Genomic DNA, 26444 nt, shown 5'->3' with positions numbered 1-26444 from the left:
GGCAAAAATGTAAGCTGAGACAACTTCCAGTTGTTCATCACAACATCTTGGAAGATTTTGCATAATGCTACTGTCACACATAATCCACCGGCATTTCAACATAACTGAAATTTATGTACAGTGCTCCTCGACCACAAAGAGTGGATCAGAAAAAGATCATGGGAACCATAGCAATTCCTTTTACACTGTCTTGTTCCCATAAGAAATAACATGAATTGAAAACAGGGACAGCATGAAGCTTATTTAAAATAAAAGTATAACTGCTGTGTCTGTTTTCTGAATTTACTTCTGTTCTGTCCTAGAACATAGAACATACAATGCAGAAGGAGGCCATTCGGCCCATTGAGTCTGCACTGACCCACTTAAGCCCTCACTTCCACCCAATCCCCGTAACCCAATAACCGCTCCCAACCTTTTTGGGCACTAAGGGCAATGTAGCATGGCCAATCCACCTCACCTGCACATCTTTGGACTGTGGGAGGAAACCGGAGCACCCGGAGGAAACCCACGCACACACGGGGAGAACGTGCAGACTCCGCACAGACAGTGACCCAGTGGGGAATTGAACCTGGGATCCTGGCGCTGTGAAGCCACAGTGCTATCCACTTGTGCTACCCAAACTGAAGCATACTAGGGTACAGTTCACATAGGACACTGCAGTCCAGTAACCTCTTGAGGTGGAACACAGGAAGGAGTGTAGGAACAAGAGAAGCCACTCAGCCCCTTCTGCCATCCAATTATGTATCTGAACTCCATTTATCTGTCTTGCGAATTTGTCCTGATCAATGCAAGACAAAACGCTCAGATATACTCAAACACTGATCTCTGTCAAATTAACTCTTTGCCTTTCCATGTGAAATGGGCTGCAGGTGAAACTAATTTATGCAATTGCTGTGCCATAGTTTGCAGACTAAATTTATATCTGCAAGTGAACAAATCGAGCCTGTAAAGGACAGAGAAATAAAATTTTTGTCCGGTTCAACTGACCCCAACCAATAGCAGAAGCAGCAGTCAGAGTAATTGTGGAGCAAAGGTTTCGCAGAAGACAGTCTAAATGTTGGCACAAAGAGAACATCCATAGTCTAATGAGCATCATGACATGCACTGAAATCAGCCAGCCCAGATTGCTGCCACCCATGCCAAAATGGTGCATTCCAAAGCTGGGCTGTCTAGGCCCAGGGCTGCTCGAGGTAGGTCTTCCCGCAAGGCTAGCTGCAGCCTCCCCCAGTGAAAGTCATTGTTTAAGCACTCTGGTGGTCTGCTCATTTTCATCGATTCACAGTCTGGCTTTCATTGTTTGCATGTCCGCTGCTTATTTATCCATGGGTTGTACAATAGAGTCAGCACCTATGTAATCAATGGCCTTGCCACTCAGTAGTCACCCTCTGGCATGCCCTGGTAGCTAAAATACAGCTGACACAGTGGACTTAATCTTCTTAATACTCAAAAATTTACCAATCGCTGTCTCAAATATGCTCAGCAATAGGGCATTCCAAACTTCTTCTGAATGAAGTTCCTTCTGAAAGACAACATTTCTCCTCGTCTTAATCCCAACTGGCTGACTCGGTGTCCTGAAACTGTGATCGTGTGTTCTGAACACCCCCAGCCAGCCAGATTAAAGATTGTATCGGCATCTACGAAATCAAAACCCTTGAGAATTTTATATTTCCAATGAGATCATGTCTCAATGTTCTAAACTGCATGGACTATAGACCTAATCTACTCAATCTGACTTTATAGGACAACACTCCCATCCAAGGAACCAGTCTAGTGAATCGATGTTTCACTCCCTCAGGGCATTTACGTCCTTTAGAACGGAGACCAAAATTATACACGTTACTCCAGTTGCCGGCTAACATATATTCACCTCCCTTATTGCTTTCTATACCTGCATGCTGACTTTGTGATTCATGTACAAGGACACCCAGGTGCCTCTAAATGTAAACATTTCTCAGTCTCTCACTCATTCAAAACATATTCTGCTATTTTATTTTTCTGACCTAAATGGATAACCAAACAATTTTCCACCAAGGGGGGAATTTTATTACTTTTTTTCCCCAAATGGTTGTCTCGGGCAGGAAATGTGGAGGGCAGTCCACCAACTGCAGAGCCAGCTTTTCCCGTCAAATTCCCAAGCACCTTGAAAAATAATTCGAAGGGGCGGCTCACACACCGTCATGCTGGAGGGGCAGGCTGAGAATAAGCCCACCCCATCGACAACCTCGACCCCTGACAGATCCTTTTTAACTGGTGCCCTGAGCTGTGTGGAGTTTGCACGTTCTCCCCGTGTCTGCATGGGTTTCCTCCGGGTGCTCCGGTTTCCTTCCACAGTTCAAAGATGTACAGGTTAGGTGGATTGGCCATGCAAAATTGCCCTTTGTGTCCCAAAGGTTAGGAGGGGTTACTGGGATAGGGTGGAGGGAGGCGGCGGCTTAAGTAACGTGTTCTTTCCAAGGACTGGTGCAGACTCCATGGGCCAAATGGTCTCCTTCTGCACTGTAAATTCTATGATTCTATGATCTGACAAAAAAAAAAGATCCCCCCATGGAAATGAAAGCATCCTCCTCCTCCTGCCATGGACACTCCTCCCCCTCCTGGGAACCCCAAACCCACCCCAGCCTGAACCTCCCCAACGGAAGCCCCTCCCCGCATGGACATGGCTCCCATCGGCTTTCCGCCCACCAAAACCGGGGGGGGGTGGGAAAATCCCCCCCCCCCCCCATTGTATTCCATCTGCTATGCTCTTGTTCATGAGCTGAAACTATTTACAACCCTTCTCACCCTCTTTGCGTCCTTCTCATTTTCTCAGCTGCCTGTATCAGCAGCAAACTTGGATATGTTACACTCAGTGCCCACATCCAACTTCTCAACATAGACTGATAAATAGTTGAGGCCTAAGTACTGATCAGTACTTCAAATGCTAACCTGAAAATGTCCCATTTATTCCTCCTCTCTGTTTCTGTACATTAACACTTTCTATATTGCCTTTCAAAATCCAAACGTAATACATACATATCCCCCCTTACCCATTCGGAATTTTACATTCTCAAAAAGGTAACAATAATGCTTTCATGGTTATCATTCGACTTTAAATTCCAGATTTTCATTGAATTCAAATTTCACCATCTGCCATAATGGGATTTAAGCCCAGGTCACCAAAGCATTACCCTGGCTCTCTGGATTACTCGTCCAGCGGCACAGTGGTTAGCACTGCTGCCTCTCAGCACCAGGGACCCGGATTCAATTCCAGCCTTGGATGACTGTCTACTTGGAATTTGCAAATTCTCCCCGTGTCTGTGTGGGTTTCCTCCGGGTGCTCCGGTTTACTCCCACTGTCCAAAGCCATGTGGGTTAGGTAGATTGGCCATGTGCAATTTAGATTATGGTGATAGGGTGGAGTGGGTGGGCGAGTGGGTGCCCTTTTGGAAGGTTGGTGCAAATTTGATAGGATTAATGGTCACCTTCTGCACTGTAGGGATTCTATGGAATACCACTACACCAACACATCCCCGGCCAGAGGAACATAGAAAATAGAAGTTGGAGTAGTTTTTGCCCTTCAGACCTGTTCTGCTATTCATTATGATCATGGCTGAACACCTAGCATTGTAACCTGTTCCCCCTTCCGCCCCCCCCCCCCCCATATGCTTTGACCCTTTAACCCCAAGAGCTATATATAACTCCTTCTTGAAAACATACAACTCAACTACTTTTTGTGATAGAGAATTCCACATGCTCACCACTCTCTTGGTGAAAAAAATTCTCCTCATCTCAGTCCTAAATGGCTTACCCTAAATCCTTAGACTATGATCCCTGGTTCTGGTCTCCCCCACAATCGGGAACATCCTTCCTGCATCTACGCAGTCTAGTCCTGTTTGAATTTCATAGGTTTCTATGAAATGCCCCCCTCAATCGTTTTAGCTCCAGTGAATATGATCTCTCCTTATAAGTCAGTCCCACCAGCCCAGGAATCAGTCTGTAAACCTTTGTTGCACTCCCTCTATAGCAAGAACATTCTTCCTCAGATAAGTGAACCAAAACAGCACACAATGTTCCAGATGTGGTCTCACCAAAGCCCTGGATCATTGGCCGGAAAATCCTGGCCAATAAAATAGTCACTCGAACTATGATCAACCTCTCATCGAGGCCATTTTATGACAAGGTGATTCATGAACTCTTTCTCATCATCGACTTGAAACGTTGACTCTGTTCATTTCCACAGACGCTGCCAGACCTGTTGAATATTTCTGGCATTTTCTGTTTTTATTCCAAAGTTTTGCACCTACCCCACCCACTCGGTGTGGACTTCAGCAACTTCAACCAGCTCCAGAAATCATCGAACGCGTCTCCAAACTCAGCAACAATGAACAGAAATCAATCAGAAACGGTTCTGAAACTAGTTGCCGACCTGTTGAAATATCGCTGGTGGTGGGTAGTGGGGGGTGAACCTTTATTGCTGCTCAATGTATGTTCAGCTGTGTGAGGTCAAGCGAAGCATTAGCTAGAACACTGAGGTGGAAAATGGCAGCATTGGTGTTAAACGGGCATTAATGCTGATTAATGTCTCAATCTGCCTCCTCTGCATAATTCCGGTGAGCACACGCTGTGCTCGCATTAATCCTCTCGCGGGAATAGCGTCCAACCCGGTTACCACCAGAACTTTGTGTGAATAGTGGGGGGACACCATTTTGAAGACAAAATGGGATCCACAGCCCCGATACACCAGGCACTCATGAACCGAATTCCCTGACTCTTGCTTCTTGCAACCCTTAAGTTTGTGTCATTGTGCAAGTTTGAACTAGTTAAAACAAAGTTTGCCAGCGTGGACCTGGGAGCTTGCAATGATTTCAGGACCTAGTTCTGATGAATTTAGCGGGGATCCAACGTCTTCTAATTGTTCATTTTGTCATGTTGCCCCACAGGTTACAAACCTGTGGGAGACCTATGCTATTTTATTTGAAAAATTACTGCAGGATCTCCGCTTTATTATTGCAACACAACAATGCAACAGCACATTCAGCTGCTGAGTTTGAGGACTGAGATTAATCCAGTCTTTTGTTTCCACCAGAAACACATTTAACATGTGTCAGGCTACAATGCCTCAGCATAAGCCATCATTGTCCTGTCGGTAGCTGGGAAAAATCAGTCTTGCATGATTGTAGTGTAGAGACCTCAGCTGCCGAGAGGACTGTGCGGTTACGTTTTTCTTACTTGCGTTAGGTGGGCTGAAAGAGATCCTTTAACAGCCAGTGTGTAAGACTGACACTTCCTGCTTGAAGTTCATCATTGAATGGCTACAATATAGAAAGAGACCATTCTGCCCATCATGTCCTTGCCAGCTTTCTGCGACCCAACTCAAATGCAAGGGCATTTTTCTGTGTAGGCTTTTGTTCATTCGCTGTCAAAATGATTTACACACAAATTAAATTGATAAGCCTGGACACTGGAACATCTGCGGATGATGGTTGAGTTTAGTCTTTGTTGGTGTAGTATAAGGGTGATCAGCCTAGCAAGGGTTAATGTGGGACTGGAACACAATACCGCCAACAGTAGGATATAGAGAGACACATGGCAGGAGACAGAATTATATAGAGAGACTCAAGCGAGGTCGACATGAAGTTAGTTCTGGCATTGCACATTTTACATATGTATGCAGTTATGTGCTACCAATAAACACGAGCATTCAACTTTACACCCCTCGTAAGTGAGACCTGCTGAACAGATCCTTCCAACAGTTGGAACTCTGTTGACAAACCTATACCCGGCTGTATAAAATAAGTCACATTTAACTTTACCCTGAACTGATACATAGTCCATGCCCCCACCCCAGCCCTCTTAATTAATGCATGAATTGCTTAAAAAAATTATGATGCGATAATTTTTATTAACTGATCAACAAAGGACACTCTTGTCTTGAATGAGTAATATTAAATATTATGTGGACAGCTCTTTGAGGTTAAATTCTGAGTCTAGTTTAACAGAAGTCCGATGGAGTGCTCGGTGACTGAGCAAGTCGCATTGTATGCCTCGTTACGTTGGTTGTCCGCTGCAGTCTGTCATCTTCACACTGGCGCCATCAGCCATGACCTTGCCCCAAGGAGTTATCCCTTTAGCTTGGTGTGTCCCTCGAACGTCCAGGAATGTGGGACTGGCCAAGGATGAAGCTATCATGTATGCTCCCTGGGGAATGGGCACACACATGCATTTCTTGAATCTGGTGGTTGCAGACCAGTTGCAAATTTAGGGAAAGGGTCCCCTTCCTGTTGATGAAGGGAACACCCTGGTGCCATGGAGCACGGAGAGCCACATGGATGCAGTCTATTGTAGGGCGCTCTTTGAGGGTCGGTGCAAAACTTGATGGGCTGAGTGGTCTCTTTCTGCACTGTAGGAATGCTATAATTCTATTCTGTGGTTGTAATGCCTGGAGCTGCTTCCGGACATTTGGGATGGAGGCCACCAGGAGCCCTGGACCCTGGAACATCACAGCAAGTGGGTAGGGGAGCATTCACAGGTGTATCTTTCAGATTCCGTTACATCGAGGAGGTCCATCTTCCAGCCTCTTGAGCATTCCTGGAGATCCATCTTCTTTTTCACGAGGTCCATCTTCTTTCTTCAACGGTGTACCTGTGATGTTGGCCGTCTTTTCAATATGGCACCTCAATATAACAGCAAGACTCATGCCATCATGCCCACCCCATCGCAGAATACGGCGCTAAACCTGAGATGCATATTTAATGAGGTTGGGATATATGACGTGGCTTCCCACCAGCTTCCACAAAGTTCCACATTCCTGCTCAAGTGCAGGAACTGGAGGAATAGGTAAGTGCCAGGGGTCCCAGAGCGGGGAGCGGAGGTGACGAGAGAGGGAGCAGTAGCTGGAGGTCACTGGGCCTTCATGGGGATGACCCCAACCAGATGGGGGCTTCTGATGGAGGTGTTTACTCCTCATACTTGCCCAGATCTCACTAGAACGTATTTTGGACTTCCCGCCATGGAGCTTCAATTGTCCGCCAGCCACTTAAGGGCCTCAGTTGGGGCAAGGACGGGCTTGCCGTCCAAGGCCTGGCCTTGCCGTCCAAGGCCTGGCCTGCCCCAACCTAAAATCCCTGTGAGGTTGGGGCGGGCGGAAACCCGGAGGAATCCTGTCCCTTCCATTTCACACTCCGCCCTGCCTAAAAACCATCTGGGAGAGGGGAGGAGTAGAAAGTTCAGGCCCATGTCTGCATGAGTACTCGCTGACTGCAGTGGTTTTATTTTAATCCTTTCGCTTCCTTTGATATTGTGATGAACGGTTACTGCCTTATCATCATGTAAGGTGATGTCCCCTTTAAGACCAGGCTTGGATCCCTGGGGACTCCGCCTCTGGCTCCGCCCATCTGGGAGCCACACATAAAGGCCTGCCTCATGGTCTGTATAGCAGTCAGCTCTCGTCCAAATCTGTAGCATTGTTATTAGCCTAATAAAGCCTTCTTTACAGTTTAATCTCTAAGCATCATTATTGAGGGTACCTCAGATATTTAACCAATAACATCTGTGGGCCTAGATTAGTGTAAATAAATTATATTTTGACTGAGTTCTGAGAGAAATGATTATAATTCTTTAATGAACTTTACATAAACCATATTAGCACATAAACTAAATCAATATGAACAATAAATGTAGTTTTCCCATGAGTGTCAACTTGGAGGAAGCATTTATTGAAAATCTATATATTTTTAGCACACACAGGGATAAATGCTCTTTTTAGGCGGCATATTTGGCAGATTCATTAAAATAGTGATGAAATAATTGCAATAACAAAAAGGTATTTGGACTGTCCATTGCTAAATGGGAACTCCCCCCAACTTGGAACATGGGAGAGAGAATCAGGGCTGCAGTGTTAAATCGTATTACAGATTAATTACAGTTTCAGACAGGGCATTCAGCTCACCATATCTTTGCCGGCATTTATATTCAACACATAGAAAATAGAAGCAGGAGGAGGACATTCTGCCCTTTGAGCCTGCTCCTCCATTCATTATGATCATGATGTGGAGATGCCCGCGTTGGACTGGGGTGAGCACAGTAAGAAGTCTTACAACAAACCTGTTGGACTTTATCCTGGTGTTGTAAGACTTCCCATTATGATCATGGCTGATCATTAAGTTCAATACCCTGATATCCCCTTCCCCCCATATCCCTTGATCCCTTTAGCCCCAAGAGCTATATCTAATTCCTTCCTGAAATTACACAACGTTTTGGCCTCAACTACTTTCTATGGTAGCAAAGTCCACAGATTCACCACTCTCTGGGTGAAGAAATTTCTCCTCACCTCAGTCCTAAAAAGGTTTACCCCTTATCCTCAAACTATGCCCCCTAGTTCTGGACTCCCCCAACTTTGGGAACATTCTTTCCGAATCTACCCCATCTAATCCTGTTGGAATTTTATAAGTTTCTATGAGATCCCCTCTCACTCTTCTAAACTCCAATGAATATAATCCTAACCGACTTAGTCTCTCCTCATATGCCAGTCTCTCCTCACAGTCCTCTTCATCCAACCCCACCACCTTCTATTCCTTTCTCCCTCATGTGTTTAACTAGATTCCCCATTAATACATCTATGCTTTTAACCTCAACTGCCCACTGTGTTAGCGAGTGCCACATTTACACCACTCTCTGAGCACAGAAATTTCTCATGAATTTCCGATTGGATTTATTAGTGGCCTTTTTTTATTCAATGGCCCTGATTTTAGTCTCCTCATAAGTAGAACACTGTCTATGTCTGCAATATTCTGAAGAAAAGTGCCCCAGTTGGTTCAGTTTTTCCCAAACAAACGTACCCTCGCGGTACTGGCATCATCCTTGTAAGCGTATTTTGCACATTCTCAGCTGTCTTTGGATCCTTTTTTTAATATGTAGACTAGAAATCTGCACAGTATTATCTCCGACCTGTGCTCAGTGTGAGCACAGTTCTCCCCAGGGAGCTCAGCATTATCCAGGTACTTCGAAAAGGTTCAATAACCTTTAACCATGAGAAGTATAAATTGATTTATGTTATTACTGCTCAAAACAGTAAATATACAGAGAATTGTGCAAGTCCCTGAATAAAACAAGCAGTTGGATAGTTGAGTTGGTACATGATTCAGTATCATCACATTGTATGAGGAAGTTATGAACGAAATTTATGTAGCACCTTAATAGAGAGATAGGCCGAGATATTGGGCCCATGGTAACGTGGGCTCAAAATCCCGCGAATGGCCAAAAGCGAGAATCTGGCTGGTGGGACCATGACATAATATTCAAACATCTTGGTATTGCCGTGATGAGGTTCCAGCCCAGGAAGGTTAGGAGCCTCATTTAAATCTCATTATAATAATAATCTTTATTTGTGTCACAAGTAGACTTCCAATGAAGTTACTGTGAAAATCCCCTAGTCGCCACATTCTGGCACCTGTTCGGGTATACTGAGGGAGAATTCAGAATATCCAAATTACAGAACAAGCACGTCTTTCAGGACTTGTGGGAGGAAACCGGAGTCCACGCAGGAAACCCACGCAGACACGGGGAGAACGTGCAGACTCTGCACAGACAGTGCCCCAAGCCGGGAATTGCACCCGGGTCCCTGGTGCTGTGAAGCCACAGTGCTAACCACTGTGCTACCATAATGCCAGTGGGTTCCCCATTGTATCGTTTCCCCCCACAATGGAATTTTAGCCGTCGCCGACGTGATGTCACGTCGGTGAGGTTTACAACAGGGCTGGAGCAACCTGAACCTGGCGAAGAGATCACGCCAGTGGTGCACAGGTATGTACAGCCCCCGGCGAAGGGGAGGGGGGGGGGGGGGGGCAACATGCCTGGGTAGTACACTGGCAGAGCCCCTGTGTGGGACACACCTCCGGCAATTTTTCCCCTAAGTGCCGGAAGATATGGTGAGAGAAACCTGCTGTGCAGTGTGTGCACTGTGCACCACTTTTCTCATCTGAACCAGCACTTGGGAAAAAAGTGGAAAATACTGGCCATAGTTAGTAGTTACTAACCAGTAACCACTAGATAACTGTCTCTCTATTAAGATGTTATATGAATAATTAGTGAACGAGTAAACCAGGAACGTAGGCTGTAAAGAAGCAGAGAAGTTGAATTCAAATTCCACAATAAGCAGCATTTGAAGTTGCTTTAATTACATGGAAACTAACAAATAAGCATCAGTAAAACTAATCTGGAAACTGTCAGAATGTCATGAAGAATGTCTACGGTGTTTTATGGACTCCCCACTGCTGGATAACCTGTCATGGGGGTCACCTTTGACAGGACCGGAAGATCCTGCCAGCAGAAAGTGCCGGAAACTCCTGTCCTACCTGTTTCACTAATGAGGAGCAAACCTGATCTTACCCAACAGGCTTCGATCAGACTCCAATCGCGTACATTTCAACCTGGTTGACTCTCAGCTCCCCTCTTTGGTGGCCGAAAAGCCACTCCGCTGTCTCAGAATGCTGCCATTGAAGAATTCACTACTGTCACTGTCAACTAGGGATGGGCAATAAATGACAGCTTTGTCAGCAATACCCACATCCTGAAAATCCACATCTTGTGGCCATTCCAATCTAACTCATTCCACTACAACATTTTTGAAATATCAACAGAAAATGCTGGAAATACTCAGGAGATCTGGCAGCGCCTGTGGAAGGGGAAACAGGATTAATAACCAGGGTGTTCAAAGGGCCGTGGGGCTGGGACACATACAGGCAGGGGACTGAATCCTCATTGAGGAGTGGACGGGGTCTCACGAAGTGAACAATCCCTTTGGAATGCTGAAATGGGAGGGGAGGGAAAGACGTGTTTGATGGTCCCATCGCACTGGAGAGGCAGACATGACAATGGGTGATCCATTAAATGCAGAAGTTGGTGGGGTGGAAGGTGAGGACAAGAAAAACCTGATAGTGGTTCTGGGAAGGAGGAGAAGGAGTGAGAGTAGAAGTGTTTGAAATAGAGCATACATGGACGGCACAGTGGTGCAGTGGTTAGCACTGCTGCTTCATGGCACCAAAGACCCCTGTTCGATCCCGGCCCCGGGTCACTGTTCACGTGCAGTTTGCACATTCCCCCAGTGTCTGCGTGGGTCTCACCAAACCCAAAGATGTGTAGAATAGATGGATTGACCATGCTAAATTGCCCCTTAAATGAAAAATATAGAACACACATCCTTTATGGTCCTGTCCACCATGGCTCAGTTATCATTGTGACGGAGAGAAACCTTTGTTATAATTGATAGCAATTGCCGAGTCAATGGAATATTCAAACACATAATTGGATTGTCAGGAATCATTCAACAAAATAAATATTCAGTAACTCTTTCTGCCTGCCCTTCCTAAAGCAGGATTGACATTTACAAATGAAAACCAAAATTCAAATTTTTGTATTTGTAAAATATTGATAAATCTACAAAATTTATAAACATTTTCAAAACAGATGAACAAAAGCCACAGCTTGTTCACCTAATTCTCTAATTTAGTTACTGGTCTAGTTTGCGAAGGTTTAATTTGATTTGATTTGTGACACGTGGACGATAATGGAATAGTGTAGATGGGTTTTAGAGTGGTTTCACAGGTCGGCGCAACATCGAGGGCCGAAGGGCCTGTACTGCGCTGTAATGTTCTATGTTCTATGTACCGAAGTACAGTGAAATGTATTGTTCTGCGTACAATTCAGACAGATCGTTTCATATATAAAAAAACATAGGACATACATAAATACACAATGTAAATACATAGACCAGGCATCAGGTGAGCATACGGAGTGTAGTACTGCTCAATAGAGAAGATGTGTGAAGAGATCAGTTCAGTCCAAAGAGGGTCATTCAGGAGTCTGGTAACAGCTGGGAAGAAGCTGTTCTTGAACCAGTTAGTGTGTGTTCTCAAACTTTTATATCTCCTACCCGATGGAAGAGGTTGGAAGAGGGAATAACTGGGGTTGGAGGAGCCTTTGATTATGCTACCCGCTTTCCCAATATGGATCAGTCCACTGACTCCAAGCAGTCATGTAGGAGCTCTTCTGTTGTCTCGGGCCAGCATTGCATGACCTTCTCAACCGGATTCTCCCACTTAATTTCCTGCTTGTGTGCCAGGAGAAGGAGCAGTGTCTTATGGTCAGATTTTCTGAAGTGTGGTCAGGAGATTGAATGGTAAGCGCCCTTGATGCTAACCACTACAATACTGGTTCCCTGTTAATGTACAATACACATTTCGATTTAAAAAAAATCTCTTATGTCACAGCAGTGTGACACACCATCCTGACTTGGAAATATATAGTCAATCCTTTAATGGCGCTGGGTCAAAATCCTGGTACTTCCTCCCTATTAGCACTGTAGATATACCTACACAACATGGACTACAGTGGTTCAAGGAGGCAGTTCACCATCACCTTCTCAAGGGCAATTAGGGATGAGCAATAAATGCTGGTATAACCAGTGACGCCTGCATCCCATAAAAGAAAACTAAATAATTTATCAACTCACACACCAAATATAGGTGAGAGAGAACTTATATTTTTATAACACGCTTGTTACATCTTCCCGTAACATCCTCAAATGCTTCACATAAGGGGCGTCATTCTCCGACCCCCCGCCGGGTCGGAGAATGGCCGTTGGTCACCGTGAATCCCGCCCCCGCCCCCGTCGAAGTCTCCGGTACAGGAGATTGGGCGGGGCGGGAATCGGGCCGCGCCGGTTGGCGGGACCCCCCGCTCAATTCTCCGGCCCGGATGGGCCGAAGTCCCGCCCAGAAATTGCCTGTCCCGCCGGCGTAAATCAAAGCTGGTATTTACCGGCGGGACCAGGCAGCGTGGGCAGGCTCCGGGGTTCTGGGGGGGGGGGCGCGGGGCAATCTGACCCCGGGGGGGTGCCCCCACGGTGGCCTGGCCTGCGATCAGGGCCCACCGATCCGCGGGCGGGCCTGTGCCGTGGGGGCACACTTTCCCTTCCGCCTCTGCCACGGCCTCCACCAGTCAGGAGAGCACTGGAATAGTCAGAAAGGAGAAGGAAAGGTGGATCACTGTTTGATATCTCTCCTTAACTGAAGCTGTACATTCCGAGCTCCAGGGTAATGTACCTGCCAGATGTTGCCAGTTAAGGGCTATATGGCAATTGTCCGGGAAGTTCAATTTTCCATTGGAAGTTGCTCTGCACCAGGAACCATTCAAAAATGTGATTTAATTTACAGACTTAAGATGGTACTGACTGTCTTACATATACAGTAACCCAGAAAAATTTAGAAGAATTAAAACCACTTCTAACTATAGCATACACCCTAAACCCCCTGTTGGATTCAACAATTATAGAGGGGGGTCTATTAATTACTATTAGGCTATTTTCCTGGCAGGAACATCTGGGCCGGGATTCTCCACTACCCGGCGGGGCGGGGGGTCCCAGCAGGATGGAGTGGCGTGAACCACTCCGGCATCGGGCCGCCCCAAAGGTGCGGATTTCTCCGCACCTTTAGGGGCCAAACCCTCACCTTGAGGGGCTAGGCCCACGCCGGAGTGGTTGGCGCGCCGCCAGCCGGCGGGAAAGGCCTTTGATGCCACCCCAGTCGGGGCCGAAGGGACTCCACCGGTCGGCGTACATCTGCGCATGCACGGGAGCGTCAGCGGCTGCTGACGTCATACCCGCGCATGCGCGGGGGGGGTGACTTCCACATCGGTCATCGCAGAGGCTGTGGCCGAGGCGGAAGGAAAAGAGTGCCCCCATGTCACAGGCCCGCCCGCGGATCGGTGGGCCCCGATCGCAGGCCAGGACACCGTGGGTCACCCCCCGGGGCCAGATCGCCCCGTGCCCCCCCAGGATCCCGGAGCCCGCCTGCGTCGCCAGTCCCGCCGGTAAGGGAGGCGGTTTGATTCACACCGGCGGGACTGGCATGACAGCAGTGGGAGTTCGGCCCATCGTGGGCCGGAGAATCGCCGGGGGGGGGGGGGGGGGGTGGGGGGCCACCGACCGGCATGGCGCGATTCCCGCCCCCCCAAATATTCGGTGCTGGAGTATTCAGGGACCGGCGGGGGCGGGATTCAGACCGCCCCCCCGGCGATTCTCCGACCTGGCGGGGGGTCGGAGAATCCCGCCCCTGGTTTTCAAACAGTCATGTCAGATTGGCTTCAGCAGTCACAGGATGTGGAATTTTACATTCGTTGAAGAGACATCAGGTGGGGTGACATCAGGAGTTCGGTCTAGGGATGGGGGTGGAGATGGGGTGTAGGGGAAGGGGTGGAAGACCTATGCGGGTATCAGCAGGGGGGTTTCTCTTGTGGGGGCGGAATGTCAGGGGGGGTTACTACTTGGAGGATACTCCCTGAGGGGAGTAAGATTCTCCTTATCTCTCGCTCATAAATAAGGTCTCAGTCTGGTTTAAATGGATATACAAGCATTGCCTATTTCTTTAAGAACTCATTTTGCTACATTCACACAAAATTAAATCGAAAGACTTTTCCTGCGTGCCTTGAAATGTCCTTGAGACACCGAAGAGTGAAGCAAATCTTCAAGATAAAAGTGATTCCAGATTTACAAATTAAAAGTCATTTCAACAAAAGGCCTTAAAAGTAATTTTTAAGTTTCATTTTTCCAAATGCTTCACGCATTCTCCGACGGCTAAAGTTCTTTTCTCTAATCAGTCAAATGGATCACATTCTTAAGGGAATCCTTATCTGGGTTTATCCTCTTACTTAGTTTCAGTGGTTCTCATTCTCAGCTCAGACTCCCTTGATTTGTTCAGGAAAGTGTCAGTCACTTAACAGGCGATTGGTTAATTAGACATTCATCAATTACTCCAAATTAATTAAAGTTCCCACAACTCTTGTCCCACATTCAAACTCCCTACCTCACGTCTGGTCTCAGTTATGAGATTGTTTCAAACTCGTAGAATGTACCCTCATATCTCTTACTTTCAGTAAGAGTACTTGCAGTACATTGTTCGTAATATTTGAGACAGCCAAAATATTAGCCCAATTTATAACTTACTCATATTTCTACAAATTCAATAATTTTCATGAATCATTTTATTTTCCAGTATATTTTAGCTAATATTTTAAAGGACCCCCCTCCCGACTCGTGACCTCCAAGCCTAAGGCCTGACTCACTACTCTTCCTCCCAACCCGCGCCTCTCCTCCCCCCTCTAAATTACCTAACTCCCGACCACCTCCCTAATCCTCCTCCACACTTAGCTTACAAAATTACCTTATCCCTGATCTGCCAAAGATCTTTAATCCTTGCAGGACCTCTTAAACCTTCTTGGTTTATGACAGATAGTGCCATTAAAAAAAAGAGGACATGCTTTTCTTCCCTGCGACTGAGTGGCCCTCAACATTAAGCTCTGGGGGCGTACTATACTACAGAGATCCCGTCCGGCCGGAGTTGGAATCTTGGGCGAGATAGGATCACCTGGACTTCCAACTGAGAACTGCAGAGCAGCAGTCTGACTCAATTCCCACTCCACAGGTGGTTATTGCCCGCTATCAGCAATGTTACTATTGGTGTAATATTTGAATGATTGAAGGCCTGTGCATTCCATATTATCCAGAAAAATATATCCAGCAGGCATTAAGGGACTTTAAAAAAAAGGTTACTTTATGTAACATTTACGTTCCTCTGAAGGATGTTGGTTTAATGTTACTTTTTGCTGACTCTTCTCTTTTGTTTGTCCCAATGTGATGACTCCTTTTAGCCCCAAGTACCTCCTGAATTCTTAATGTAAGGTTAACAGTGAACAGTCCCCTCAGTGATTCACCAAAGCTTCTGTTGCTCTCACACTTGACACAGCCAGTCTAAGAATCAAAGTATATCTCCCTTCATCATTAATAAGAAAATATAAATTGTCAAACATGTCACAATGTTGCCATACAATGTGCCGATGTAATAATTTAAATGTATCTATACTAGACCATATAATGTAGAATTGTGATTAAACGTAAAAGTGTAATTGTTTGTGCACTGTCTATTCTGAATTCTCTCTGTATTTAGAAGAGGCAGTATTATATCGCCCGCACCATACATACTGAAGTTGTAATTCATGAACTCTCTCCGATCGAATTTCCGGCATCTTTCGTGATCCGTTGCTGAGCTGCTATAAATACATCGACAGAGCTGTTTTCACCATGGGAGCTCAATTTCTGTTTGGCAACTGCTTTACAATTCTCTTACGCTCACACAAGCGTAGTTAATATCCTGCAGTACCAGAGGGGAAGAATTCCTTGGGTCATTACATGGGTGATTGAATGATCTGTGCTCTCAGCAGCGAGCAGAGTTCACAGGGAACACATCCCAAGAGATCATGCACCATACATGTGCCGTGGCATTGATAAGATGTCGGCCTCTACTTGTTAAAGCTAAATTATAAATGATTCTTTTAGGAACTGTTTGCTGCTTACCCGGGTACAATTCTGGCCCTGGGTGACTTTAAGGAGTTTGTATGTTCTCCCAGTTCTGCGTGGGTTTCCTTTGGGGGCTCTGGTTTCCTCCCACAGTCCACAGATATGCAGGTTAGGTGGATATGCAGGTTAGGTGGATATGCAGGTTAGGTTGGTTCGCCAGACTAAATTGACTTAGTGTCCAGGGATGTGCAGACTAGGTTATGGGGATAGGGCAGGTGGACGGGGGAAGTGGGCATGGGAAGGTTGCTCTTTCGGAGGGTCAAATGGCACTGTAGGAACTCTATGATTCTATGAATATATTGAATGGAATACATTTCCATCTTCATATTTATGACAAAGAAAACAAAGAATATTTTTTACCTCATGTTTTATATGATATGGTTCCACAAAGTCCAGACTTAACCCACACAATCCACACACCCCTCACTTTAACTTACCAAAGCACCAAATAATGCTCCTTTAACTTTGAAAGTGATAGGAGAGTCCGCATTGTTTAATAAAGCATATGAGGATCTGGACTTTATAAATAAAGTCAAAGGCTCACATATATTCATCCCGAGGTCGGGTCCAGAGAGTCAAGAGATGTTGCGGCTCAGTGAACCCGTTCTTTAAGAATATCCGTCCAGGGGTCAGATTTTTGGTCAAGGGTTGGGCAAGCTGTAATAGAATTTATCGGAGAATCCTGGAAGGGTACAGAGGCTATTGGATACTGTCCGGAGGCATGCAGAAGGCTGCCCCGGTACTTCAGCGCTGTGTATCAATAAATAATAAAAAAAAGAGGGGAAAGAAAGGATCCCATCAGCCCTTAACACCTTATCGACCTGTCCGGTTACCTTCAGGTGCTGTGGACCTTCCTCTACACCTCTAAGTGTCCTCCCATGTATTGCGTAATCGTTTGCCTTGTTTGGTCTCGCCAAATGCATCACCTCATACTTCTCCGTGTTGAATTACATTTGCCACTCTTCGGCCCACCTGACCAGTCGGTTGACAACTTCCTGCAGCCCACAGCTTCCCTCCTCACTATCAACCATAACACCAATGTTTGTGACATGTGCAAACTTCTTTAGTATCCCCTCTACATTTACATTCAAATCATCAAAATATACCACAAAGAGCTATGGGCCAAATCCAGAGCCCTGCGGATACTGTCTTCCAATCATAAAAACACCCGGCAACAATTACCCTTTGTTTCCTGCCATGGAGTCAATTTTATATCCTTCTATATACATTGCCCTGTACATCCCACGGGTGCCATATGGGGCCTTGTCAAAAGCCTTGCTAAAATTTATGTAGACCTCATCAATCCTGCTCATTACTTCCTCAAAAGTTCATCAGACAGGACCTTCCCTTAACCAATCCATGCCGGCTAGCTTTGATGACTCAGTGTTTTTCTAAGTGACAGTCTATCCTGTCTCTCAGAATTGATTCCAATAATTTGTGCACTCCCGAGAGTAGACTGACCGGCCTCTAATTATTTGGTCTATCCTTTATTCCTTTTTGCAACAAAAGTACAACATTAGCAGGCCTCCAATCCTCTGGTACCTCACCTGTATCCAATGAGATTGAAAAATGATGGTTAGACATTCCGCTATTTCACTCTTTGCCTCTTAAGAGCCTGGGTACATTTCATCTGACCCTGGTGGATTATCCAGTTTCAAGGATACTAATCCGCCTACTTCCCCTCTCCTTGCTTACCACATCCAAACATTCACACTCCTCCTCCTCAACGACAGTCCCCCTCATTTGTGAAGATAGACACAGGTATTCATTAAGAGCCATAGCCAAACCTTATACCACCACACATAGATAAAGTGTTTGGCCTTTTAATGGGCCCTACTCTTTCTTTAGTTATCCTTGTGGTGGATTCAAGATTGACTCTGCAGGCCTTGGCGATTCAACCAAAATGTGGAGCTTTATTTAGAAGATGTTAACACTAGAGCCTGCGATATTAGATGCAATATTAGATGCGCATCTCTTGTGTTTGCCCACACAAATGATCAATGACACAATCTCCGATGATGCCATGCAATTGGTCTTTGGCTTTGTGTGAGGGTCATCAGTGGTTACCTTAACCCAAGTCGATATAGTGATCCGAAGTTGACTCGGTGTTTGATTCGCAATTGAGGTGCTGTTTCCCCAATTGGTTTGGTTAGTGTCAGGTTCTCGGGAAGGTCCAGGTCGTCTCTTGATACAGCTGTATTTGGACTCTGCCAGTTCTGCCTCTGGCGGATTGGTTCTTATCGCCGAAAGTTGATCTATCTGCTTTCTCCATGTTATATCACCTCGGGTGAGTATGGTGTAGCAGATCGGTTCTGTCTGTGCTAAGTTGGTGACAGGAATCCACTTTTCACTTGTGTTATAAATAGTTGCCAGAACGTCTTGACCTTGGCGAAAATCATGGATCGGGATTCTCCGTTTGCTGATGCCGAAATCAGGAAACACGATTGGGCGGAGAATAGGTTCTGACGCCAAAATTGCAGTGGGTGCCTATTTGACGCCAAATTGCTATTCTCCGTCACCTAGACAGCGGCGTCAATGTGGTCCGGAATGCAGGTACAGTAAACATGGTTTGCATATCATTAGCAGGCCTGACCCGGTATTCTCCGGGGCCTCCGCAATTCACCGCCTCTGATGGGCCGAGTTCCCGATGATGCAGTTCACTTGTGCTTTTAAAAATTGTGAAACCGCCGTCATGGCTGCTGAGGGAGAGTGAGGGGGTATGGAGAGTGTCCAACATCGCTATAGTTTGCGGACAGTTGTGCCGCTGCTGGCGGGGGACTCTGCCAGGGCTGGGATTGACGATTTCATCATTTGAAGAGAATGTTCTGCTAGCCCATTTGTGGCAGGGTGATAAGAAGTGGACCAGAGTGTTGATGAATTTTATTCTCCTCCAAGTAGTTTATGAACACTTGAGATATGAACTGCGGCCCATTATTGCTCACCAGTTGTTCAGGGTAACCAAATCTGCTGAGGATTTCATCTCAATTGTTTTTTCCAATAACGTTGAGTTCATGATGGAAACCTCAGGCCATTTCGAGTGAGCATCGACTAGAATGAGATACATGTGCCCTTCAAATGGTCCGGTGCAATAAACATGCACCCTTTGCCAGGCCTATTCTGGCCATTGCCATGGGTGCATCGGGGCTAATGGCGGCAGGTTCTGCACTTTTGCACATGGTGAACACATTCCTGCCCTTCTCCTCGATTTTAGTATCTGGCAGCAAAAATAGCTCCTATCTTCTTAATCCTTCCAATGCCACAGTGGCCTTTGTGTAATTAGTTTTCTTAATAATAGTGGACTGATGACTCTCATTCCTCAGAGAAGAGAGTGGAAGATTGCTTTAACTCCGGGTTTGTTCCTGAAATCTTGCCTCGAAGCAGCATGCCCATAACCTCCTCTTCTTCACCTATTCTGCAATTACATGAGTATTATCTACTTGCTCAAAGCAGAAAATGTTTCCAAACAAACTGCTTATCGACAAACTATTTGGTAAGGGTAGTCAGGAGAGTCCACCTGCGTTTGCACGAAGATTTGACTGACGAGACTTGATCGTGTATGTGTGTGCCAACAGGAGCAATGCCCACCTCTGCATTCAGAATTCCAAAATCTCTGCTAGCGAACGATGGTCCGTCAATGAAGTGAATTTCCTCCCATACAGGGACGTTTAATTCCAAAAATGATTCCAAGGACTTCATTCTCTATCTGTGGACAACTGCTTTCAGCTTTTTTCAAGGTCCTCGACACGAAGGCTATCGGCCTCTCTTTTTCCATCACAGATACGATCAGCGTAGCCCAATCACTCACATTAATGGGTTTAAGGACCCCCAATCTTTTTTTAAAATTTAGAGTACCCAATTCATTTTTTCCAATTAAGGGGCAATTTATCGTGACCAATCCACCTAGCTCGCACATTTTTGGTTGTGGGGGCGAAACCCACACAAACACGGGGAGAATGTGCAAACTCCACACGGACAGTGACCCAGAGCTGGGATCGAACCTGGGACCTCGGCGCCGTGAAGACGCAGTGCTAACCCACTGCGCCACCGTGCTGCCCTCAAAGAACCCCCAATCTGACCAGCCATTCGAATTCTGCCTCTAGCTTAGGTCTGATTGCATATGGAATGACCTAGCCTTTAAGCATCTCACCTGTCTTTCTTCCTTAATCTTATGATTTACTGAGATATCCTTCATAGCCTTTAGCGCACCACTGAAGACAATGACATATTTCTTCAGTACTTTGGGTAGGCCTGATTTGGAATCTGTTATGATATTTACCTCGGCCCAATTTAACCTAATCTTTTCCAGCCAAATTCTTCTCATTCACGCCAGACAATTTCCTTTGATTATGCGCATGGACAAATCAACTGCCTGTCCATTTAATTGCATGTTACATCAATACGGTCCCTTATTGGAACCATTTCTTCAGTGGGTTGCAAAGCAATATTTCGGAGCTGTTCTTGATAAACACCCTCTGCACCAGCGAGACCGCGACCCCAGTGTCCATCTCCATCTTCACCGCCTGACCGTCCAGTAGTGGAGTGGCCCAATATCAGTTTGTTGCACCAGCAATAGCTAATAGATTAATAACAGTCTGTCTTTGGACTGTGAATCTAGTTCCTTCTCACGTCCTGCTTGTACGATATAGACACTTTTTCCTTGATTCAGCTTCCTGCAACTTTTGACTGAAGCTTGTTTCTTTTTCTGACAAGTGCTTGCAATGTGGCCTTTCTGACACAATTTCGGCACAAGATGTCTTTGCACCAACAATCTGCTGCTGTGTGCCCAGTGTTTGCACACCTATAGCAAGTGCGAATCTGTGTTTTCTTTTGAGTTTCCGCCAAAATCTTGTAAATAGCTGTGGTTGAACTCAGCGGTTGAGCTCCTTTGGCTACTAATTCCATGGATAAAGCAACTTCCAGAGCTTTCTTTAAGGTCAGGTTGATAACCACTTTTGAATAGCTTCGCTGCTTAAACTGCAGACTAATCTATCTCTGATGGTAAAGTTTAACACATCCCCGTATTTACAACGTCAGACAGTCTTTTCAGTGTAGCCACAAACTGTGTAATCAATTCACCTTCTTCTTGGTTGCGCTTAAGAATCCTAAACCTTTTCGAGATGACTAAAGGTTTTGGTAAATAATGGCACTGCAAAATTTCCACTATTTCATTGCCTCTTTTGGGGTCTGATTTTTCCAGTTAGGCCAGACCCCTAAGGAGGTTAAATGTTACCCCCTAATGCTCAGGAACATTGCAATGTTTATATCTGCTGCTATCTTGTTAGCTTGAACAAAATAGAATCATAGAATTTTACAGCACAGAAGGAGGCCATTCAACCCATCATATGTGCGCCAGCTTCCAAAATGTCTACCCCAGCCCTATATCCGTAGCCCTCTAAATTCACCATTTTCAAGTATATATCCAGCTCTCTTTTGAAACTTCCTGTGGAATCCGCCTCCATCGCTCTCCCAGGCAGCGCATTCCAAATCCCAGCAACTCTTGTGTAAAGAAGTTTCTCCACATCTCGCTCCTAGCTTTATTGCTGACCATCTTGAAATTGCGACCCGTAGTCAGTGACATGTCAACTAGTGGAAACCGGATATCCTTCTTTACCTTGTCAAAATTGTTCATAGGTCGCCTCTTAATCTTTTCTGTTCTAAGGAGAATAAGCCCAATTTCTCTAATCTTTCCTTAAAATTCCTCATTCCTGTTTCATTCTCGTAAATCTCCTTTGCACTCGTTCCAGAGCTTTAACATCCTTCCTTAAATATAGTGTGCCCAGAACTGAACACAATATTCCAAATGTGGTCTGACCAATGATTTGTCGAGGTGTAGTTCCACTTCCTTGCTTTTATATTCTATGCCTCTATTGATAAACCCAAGGATCCTATAAGCCTAACAACTGTTTCAACTTGCCTGGTCACAGTCAGACAATTATGCCCTTGAACCCTGAGGTCACTCTGCACTCCCCTCAAAGTTGAACCGTTGAGCCTATATTGTCTCCCCATGTTTCTTCTCCCAAAATGTATGACCTCACATTTCTCTGCATTGAAATTCATCTGCCAGGTGTTTGCCCATTTGACCAACTTGTCAATGTCCCTGTGAAGTCGCTCAGCATCATCCTGACAATTCACTATTCTCCTTAGCTTAGTATCATCTGCAAATTTAGAGTTTTTGCCCTCAATACCCACCTCTAAATTGTTTTTAAATAAATCAGAAAAAGCAAGGGTCCCAACACTGAGCTCTGGGGAACACCACTTTCAACTCATCTCCAGTCTGAGAAATGCCCATCTAAACCCTACCCTTAGTTTCTTATCCCATAGCCAACTTCGAATCCATGCTGCCAAGGACCCATCAATTCCAAACATATCTAATTTGCTAACCAACCTGCCATGTGGCACCGTATCAAATGCTTCTTGAATTGTTCTGGAATTACTCCATCACTCTGTGTTCTCTTCAGACAGTCCCATGGCAGCAAAAACTCAATTTTTCTCTATGGAAGGATCTGCGTGTGCACAATGTACCATGAATTTTTAGAACTACCTTCTCCATTTCTCCACTTCTCCCCAAAATAAGGCACAACGCGAGCTCAGCATGTTTCCCTTTGTGTTTTCCATCACCACCAGCTCTAAATTTGTTGTTGCAGGGTATTTGGTACTCACGGCTACCAAGTTCTTTTCAGCCGAAGCGTGTGGCGACCTTCTCTCCAAGGTTGCTTCCTTTGGATTTTTTGGTGATTTTTTGGTTCCTATATTGGCTGCAACCGTTATTTGGCTCCCCCATCACCAGCTTTCATGCAGTGACAATTTCAATTATTTATTGTTTCTTAGGGTGCCTACAAACGCTAATCGGCTGTTATGTTCTGTGTTGCAGCCATAGTACAGATGCACACGGAACATCTAGCTCTTTGACTAGTAAGATAGTTTATTAACAAAATGAACACATGGAAAGACAACTAACGAACTATAATACAAACAGTGAATACAATAAGTGAGGAAACACTCAAAACACTATGAATACACAACAATCCTCTTCCTCTTAAGTATTGATAAAGCATCTTTGGGATCTCCTTGATGCGATTTGCCAATATCCTTTCATGCCCTCTCTTTGCTATCCCAATTTCCTTTTTGATTTCACCTCTGAACTTTCTATACACTTCTCGGCTTTCTGTAATATTGAGTTCTCGGTGTCTTGCATAAACTCGCCTTTCCTGCTCTATTTTATCCTGCAAGCACCAAGGGATTCTATATTTGGAAGTCCCACTCTTTTTCTTTGTGGGAACATGTTTACTCTGAACCCCTTGAATCACCCTTAGAATGCCTCCCACTATTTACTTTCAAGCAGTTGTTTCCAATCCACTTTTGCTAAATCAAACTCCCATCCGAGTAAAATTGGCCTCATCCCAGTTTAGAACTTTAACTCCAGTTTTATCTTTGCCTTTTTCCAGAATTATGTTTAAAGTAACTTAATTATGATCACTCTCAGCAAAATGCTCCCCCAATGCTACTCTTTCCAGTTGCCAGCTTCGTCACCTAAAACTAATTCTGGCACCTTTGGGCCCCATCTGCACATCGTCTTCCCACAATCCTGCCTCTCCCACACATGTAAACATGTGTTCTTTTAAAAGTGCCTGCCACGTATATAGCGGCGCCCACATTGCAGGCTCTCCTGCAAACAGCATTGGAAAAAATTGAGAAGCCACAAAGCGAAAACAGAATTTGAATTTCAGCCACAATTTTCTCCGATTGCCCACTGTCACTTTGGTGGAAAATCCATGGAAGCCCAGGGAAAATGATGCCAATATTTACTCTCATTGACCAAATTTACAATGATCAGGATAAGCCTGACAGAATTTCAACCCCACCCCCCCATAGATAAAGAAACCTAGGGTGGGATTCTCCATCAATTCAAGGCAGCAGAATTCTGCAGTGCTGGTGCAGTGAATGGAAAATTTGGCTGAGCACCAAATTCTCCGTCCTCGCTAGCAGCGGTAATGGGGTTGACCCGCAACGGAGAATACCGGCCCTGAATCTTGATAATGTTCATCCATAAATATCACTGTAAAGTTTCAGGCAAGTGACCAGTCAGAAGCGATGACTGTAGAAAAACGTAGATTTATTTTACTTGTATATTTCCACCTCCTTCTCCCCAAAGGGTCTCTCGCACCCAGCCCATTCATTATGATCATAGCTGATCATCCAACTCAGGAACCTAGTCCTGCGTTACCTCCTATCCGGTGATCTTTTAGCCCTAAGAGCTGTATCTAAATCCTTCTTGAAAACATACAGGGTGTGATTCAGTGGACTGAAGTTGAAGTCCTTTGACGGCGCATTTAGTGGGTTGTTTCTCGGTGGCTGCGGCACCGAGAAACATACCCCTATCAAATGGTACTTTGCCGATTTAATTGGCCTCGAGGAAATTCTCTCTGCCGAGGCAGCACTTTCAGTAGTTTCCTGGAAAGGTTTCTCGCAGATCGGGGCACCATTTTGTCCGGCAGCCAGGAACTTCCCCACCCCCATTCAGGTCCACCCTCCACCACCTCCCCGCCCAGTTTTCTGAAACCCGTAATCTCCTAAACTTGGGGAGGCCCCCTGGGAAGCCCTCACTCATCCTTTCCAATGGCAAAGCCCTGCCAGGCCTGACCCCTGACACATGGGCACCCTGGCACTGCCAGCCTGGATTCCTGGCAGTGCCCCGAGCAGCCTATCAGTACCACCTGGAACTACCTGCATGCTCAGGTGTCAGGATGCCACCTTAGAATATAGAACATAGAACATTACAGCGCAGTACAGGCCCTTCGGCCCTCGATGTTGCGCCGACCTGTGAAACCACTCTAGAGCCCATCTACACTATTCCCTTATCATCCATATGTCTATCCAATGACCATTTGAATGCCCTTAGTGTTGGCGAGTCCACTACTGTTGCAGGCAGGGCATTCCACGGCCTTACTACTCTCTGAGTAAAGAACCTACCTCTGACATCTGTCTTATATCTATCTCCCCTCAATTTAAAGCTATGTCCCCTCGTGCTAGACATCACCATCCGAGGAAAAAGGCTCTCACTGTCCACCCTATCCAATCCTCTGATCATCTTGTATGCCTCAATTAAGTCACCTCTTAACCTTCTTCTCTCTAATGGAAACAGCCTCAAGCCCCTCAGCCTTTCCTCATAAGATCTTCCCTCCATACCAGGCAACATTCTGGTAAATCTCCTCTGCACCCTTTCCAATGCTTCCACATCCTTCCTATAATGCGGCGACCTTGCCCTGTCCCTGACCATCCGGGGGTCTCCAATGGCCCGGAAGACTCCCCAGGTGCTGTTATGCCTGGTCCATGTTTGTGTGGATCAGAACTAAATGGCACCCTGGCGATGTCTCCCAGGTGTGGCCACTGAGCCCCGTCAACTGGGTGAATCTGACATCCTGGTATTTTAATGAGCTGTTAGACCCATTTAAATAATCAGATTTGGATTTCGCCCAGCGAGGGCGAGATCCAGATCGCGCGGGTAGAGTGAATCGGGTGACTCGCGATCAGCCCAGCCCAGAGTCTGATTTAGGGCTCGTGTGTGATGCGCCCAGCTCCACACCGGGCGCTACGGGGTCGCTGAACCGCACACACAATGTTTTGGCCTCAACTGCTTTCTGTGGTAGAGAATTCTGCAGGCTCACCACTCTGTGTAAAGCAATTTCTCCTCGTCTACCCTGTACCCTCAGACTGTGACCCCTGGTTCTGGACTCCCCTGCCATCTGGAACGTCTTTCTTGCATCTTCCCTGTCTAGTCCTGTTAGATTTTTATAGGTTTCAATGAGAACCCCCCCCCCTCATTCTTCTAAATTCCAGCGAATGTAATCCTAATTGACTCCATCTCTGCTCAAACGTCAGTATTGCCATCACAGGACGAAGCCTGGTAAACCTTTGCTGCACTCCCTCCATAACAAAAACATCCTACCTCAGAGAAGAGACCAAATCTGCACACAATATTCCAGATGTGGTCTCACCACGGCCGTGTATAATTGCAACAAGACATCCCTGCTCCTGTACTCAAAACCTCTCGCTATAA

At 45.8% G+C, this 26444-nt stretch overlaps 1 protein-coding gene across 1 annotated transcript in view; it reads right to left on the bottom strand.

Moving 5' to 3' along the window:
- The window catches only part of LOC140411419 (uncharacterized), a 373458-nt gene that overhangs the window by 126698 nt on the left and 220316 nt on the right, over positions 1-26444 (bottom strand). The window lies entirely within an intron of this gene.

The sequence above is a fragment of the Scyliorhinus torazame genome, chromosome 4 (assembly GCF_047496885.1).
Source record: "Scyliorhinus torazame isolate Kashiwa2021f chromosome 4, sScyTor2.1, whole genome shotgun sequence".
Lineage (NCBI taxonomy): Eukaryota > Metazoa > Chordata > Chondrichthyes > Carcharhiniformes > Scyliorhinidae > Scyliorhinus > Scyliorhinus torazame.
The sequence above is the reverse complement of the archived record's forward strand: the minus strand, read 5'-3'. Positions and strand labels throughout refer to the sequence as shown.